At 38.4% G+C, this 5,000-nt stretch overlaps 1 pseudogene; it reads right to left on the bottom strand.

Moving 5' to 3' along the window:
• The window catches only part of LOC136852908 (uncharacterized), a 96,950-nt pseudogene that overhangs the window by 25,069 nt on the left and 66,881 nt on the right, over window positions 1–5,000 (bottom strand).

The following is a 5,000-nucleotide window of genomic DNA, read 5'->3' as shown; positions in this document are numbered from 1 at the left end:
AGAGAGGTTCCCCCCTGGCCGAAGAATGGGCGCCTGAATTTTGGGGGGAAAGAACTAAACGTGAATGTTACTTATTAGAACATATCTAAAAACAATTTTTTCGGATCCCAATACACAGAAAATTATCCATAAGGAAACAAACTAAACCAGTCCCCATCTCAATATCTACAGTACATGATTCTTCCTACGTTCACTAGACAACCCTCCACTGTAATCCACTGTAATCTTCCATTGTAATTCAGCGAGTCTTCGAGACTTCTTGCGGCCAAAGCTAACGTACAGACAGACATGTGGGAATGCATTATAATCTCCGTAGATCTTAACGTCAGCCGAGGAGGGAAAAAAAAAAAAAAAAGATGGAAATTGCTGACTTTGCTACTTCTAAAACACATCACGTGCATCGGACATAACTCTCCGGTCCCTTCAAAAATTAACTTAGTCGAGTATAATAATTGGGAGGTATAAATTCCTTGTGGTTGACGCATTGGGGCAAAAAGATCCTTTTGCTTATTTTTATATTTTTGGCCTTTGCTATTATTTTTTTTTTTCGTCGTCCAAATCACGTTCGAGTTCTGTGACCTGAGACGCTGTCGGCGTTCGAACGGCTGTCAGAACGACTTCGGTTTAAATTCCGAGTTTTTGATTCGGGGAAAAACGACTAAAAACTGCATAAATAATCCTATTAAAATCTTTACCAAACAGAAAAATCTCACTGAAATCACACTGCAGCAAATTCAGCGTTCTAGTGTAAGCGGCAACGAAACAGAACAAGGTCCGAAATTACACGACGAGACCGAAGCCATAATCTGACGGAAACGAACAAGATGCAAGTCAGAAGAATAGCGGATGACCGGAAGTTGGTGGTTGCGAGAGAACATTACGGCTGGTGGGAGGGGGTCAGTGAGGGGGCCCCCCCTCCCCCCCCTCACCGAGGGAGTGGGAGGGGGTTTTGGTAAAAGGGGGAAAGTGGAGCAGTGCAAAAGAGAGAGAGAGAGAGAGAGAGAGAGAGAGAGAGAGAGAGAGAGAGAGAGAGAGAGAGAGAGAGAGAGAGAGAGAGGAGATACTGAGACTTATTGCTATCTTATTTTCATGTGCTAATCAAATAGCTCTTATTACCCGCCTCCTGTTAGGGAAGATTATTTGATGGAGAGAGAGAGAGAGAGAGAGAGAGAGAGAGAGAGAGAGAGAGAGAGAGAGAGAGAGAGAGAGAGAGAGATCAAATACCAGTTTAAAAACAACCGGAAAAATATAAGGCAAGTTTGATTAATAATGAATACAAAACAACACCTTTGTGTGTGAGAGAGAGAGAGAGAGAGAGAGAGAGAGAGAGAGAGAGAGAGAGAGAGAGAGAGAGAGAGAGAGAGAGAGACTGGGTATGGTTAAAACGACTACAGCTTTTTCCTCTCAATCTTTTTCCTTCGACTTTCAGGAATTCATTCAGACAATTACTCTAATGCGCTTCTTTGACGAGTCTGAAATGGTGTGTTTTTGGAGGAGGAGGAGGAGGAGGGAGGAGGAGGAGGAGAGGAGGAGGAGGAGGAGGAGGAGGAGGAGGAGGAGGAGGAGGAGGAGGAGGAGGAGGAGGAGGGTCTGTAAACTCGTGAATTGCAAATGCGAAATTTCAATTGCATTTTCCCGGATTTTTTCTGTTGCACGTCGTTCAAAGGTCCGCTTTTATCCTTAATATTTGTAGCATTATTATCTTATTTCACTGCTATCTTCACAATTGTTACCCACTCACTATTTGTTTTTATAATAACAGTCTCTATTCGGTAATTTTGTCTATTCCGATGATTATGTGTTGGGATACATGATACAATATATAATAATATTAATAATTGTTATAATATGGCTATAGTATTCTTGTTACCACTGTATCTGATTTTGTGTTTATTTATTATTATTATTATTATTATTATTATTATTATTATTATTATTATTATTATTATTATTATTATCCAATTTAACTTTACCCTTCCTATCATATACATATATCTATTTTCAAGTTTGTGTATATGTTAAAAGGCATATAAAAATTCTACATGTGCACAAACATTTACCCATACTCGATATTAATGTTCCATTTGGCATTATTATCAACAAAGTTATTTCTAAAATAAATATCTTATAAATATATGAGGATTCAATATTTATTCACGGAAATCACTGTCGTAAATTGGTAACAACTGATGTAAATACCTATGTAAATATTTACCGATGGTTGGTAATGGTTTAACATTCCTTATTTATACTGTATGAATTGCAATTCTTTATTAAAAGGTGTACCTACCAGTTTTGCCCTTATTACCTACTTAGTTCTATCCTCCTCTATTTTCGTCTATGGGAATTCTATTCAGCATTATTCAGTAATAATAATAATAATAATAATAATAATAATAATAATAATAATAATAATAATAATAATAATAATAATAATAAAGGATCCTTTTGAAGCTTGAATTTCAGGCGAATGGTCTCTGTGGTGGGTTTGTTCAATATGAACAGGGCTCACCTTCTGAATAATAATAATAATAATAATAATAATAATAATAATAATAATAATAATAATAATAATAATAATAATAATAGCATGGATTTTGTAATACAATGTATTTTTCTTCTGTCATGAATATCTAAAATGTAAAATATTTCTGGAGATATTCTATTATTAACAAATATACAAAAGAACAGTGAATAGTTATTGATTTCATAATTCATCTGATATTTTGTTTTGGGAAAGCAGGAAAATTTTGCGGGATATTATTATTATTATTATTATTATTATTATTATTATTATTATTATTATTATTTTATATACAATACATTTTTGAAATATACAATCAATCATGAAATATAGGTTTCCGAATTAAATAGCGTTAATATTACTGCTGCTTTTGTCGTCATCACTAATAGCAGCAATAACAAAAGCAGCGCTATTACCTCAATTACCGTTTATACAAACGAGTACCAACACAAATCGCTACATCAAAACTGTCTTAAATTCAAATCAAGCTCTCGAACCCACGTCCTTCCTTTTGGTTATTAAACCCTCCACAGCAACGACGGAGTTTTTTCCACGCGGTTTTTTTTCCCCCGCGTTTTAAATCGCCGTTGGGAACCTCAAAAGTTTGCGCAAGACCGGAAAAAGCGAGTCGGGGGGGCAGGATATAGACCCGGAGGCCTCTTTCCAGACGGCGGGGCGAACACAGCATCACGCTCCGCGTTCTCAAGTGGAAACATCGTGTGAATCGCGTCTCCGAAACCCCAGATTTCGGCTTGCGTTTAAGATAATTCTATTTTTGCGGAATAGGATTAATATACTTTAGCCGACAATGATAGATTTAAAAGAAATAAGAGCTTTTAAATATACTTTATCGTTTCTAGAGCTCTGAAGATAATAGATTTATAGATTTATCAAAAACACTGATAGTAACTGAGGTGGACGACGGAGCCTCCGAACGCAAGAGAGGAAGAACACAGGAAATACTTTTTGGCAAAAGGAACGAAGGGAGCATAATATGCGCTCTCGGACGCTTGAAGGACTCGACGGAGGGAAAAGCCCCTAGGGGCGGAAATCCGCGGGGGAAATCGGTCAGAATAGATCTTACGACCCGACAGTTGGTTAGCGCCATCTTCCCCGGAGACGCGGAGTTTGTTGTGTTTTTAAAGATTTGCGGTGATTAACGAGATCGGAGGAAAAACAATGATGAACAGATAAATGCGACGGAGGAACTAACGAGGGAATGCGAGGAATAAAAACGCTTTCTTTTTAGTTACACAATTCTGTAATTTATAAGTTTATAGAGTCATGACGGTTACGAGACCTAATAAATAATGGGGACTCGAGTTTTTGTTTGGCTCTCATATCGGACTCAAGTCCGAATAAACAATGGGGATTTGAGTGTTTGTTTGGATCTCATATCGGACTCAAGTCCGAATACATAATGGGGACTTTAGTCTTTGTTTGGATCTCATATCGGACTCAAGTCCGAATGAATAATGGGGACTTGAGTTTTTGTTTGGATCTTATATCGGACTCAAGTCCGAAGACATAATGGGGACTTGAGCCTTTGTTTGGCTCTCATATCGGACTCAAGTCCGTATACATAATGGGGACTTGAGTCTTTGTTTTGCTCTCATATCGGACTCAAGTCCGAATGAATAGTGGGGATTGAGTTTTTCTTTGGCTCTCATATCCGACTCAAGTCCGAATACATAATGGGGACTTGAGTTTTTGTTTGGCTCTCATATCGGACTCAAGTCCGCATAAGTAACTGGGACTTTAGTTTTTTTCACCCATATCGGACTCAAGTCCAAACATCCATGTCCGGATAAGATATAAGTCCTGAAAGCTGACACATTTATATCGGCCCTAAATCCGGATAAAAACAATTGAAAATTGAGAATTTACAAACCTACATATCGGACTCACACGGCCGAATAAATTTTGAGTTTTGAGAGGTGATCCAACTCAAAATGGCTCCATGTCCGGATAAGGTATATGAGTCCTGAGCTGATACACCCATTTCGGCCCCGTGAACGGACAAAGGAAAATAAACATTGAGAATTTATGCACCTACATCGACCGCAATTCCGGATAAAAGAAATAGGCTGGAGGGCGGGTTAACGGACATTCCTCGCTAAAAACCTAACCATTACTAAAACTTACAACATGCCTTAAAGTCCTGATACAAGCGGCCCTTGTCCTTGCTCACAAACAATGCCAACAACGAACGAACTGACGAAAAAAAAAGGGGGGGAGGATCTTTATTTTTAAAATTCCTACATGAATCATGGCGATCTTTTGTTTCCGATCGTAAATTCGGAGGAATTACCTGGAAACACACCTGGACGTAAAAAAGGACCGTCTGGGGCAATTATCCTTATCACCACCGGTGCGTTCTCGTCTTAATTTGGCTTTTTATCTCGACCAGGGTCCCTCCCACCCCCCTGGCCAAATCCCTAATGCATTCACGCACCAGAAACATGATTTTGGTACG

The sequence above is a fragment of the Macrobrachium rosenbergii genome, chromosome 26 (assembly GCF_040412425.1).
Source record: "Macrobrachium rosenbergii isolate ZJJX-2024 chromosome 26, ASM4041242v1, whole genome shotgun sequence".
Lineage (NCBI taxonomy): Eukaryota > Metazoa > Arthropoda > Malacostraca > Decapoda > Palaemonidae > Macrobrachium > Macrobrachium rosenbergii.
Note: the sequence above shows the minus strand (reverse complement) of the source record. Positions and strands in the feature narration are given on the sequence as shown.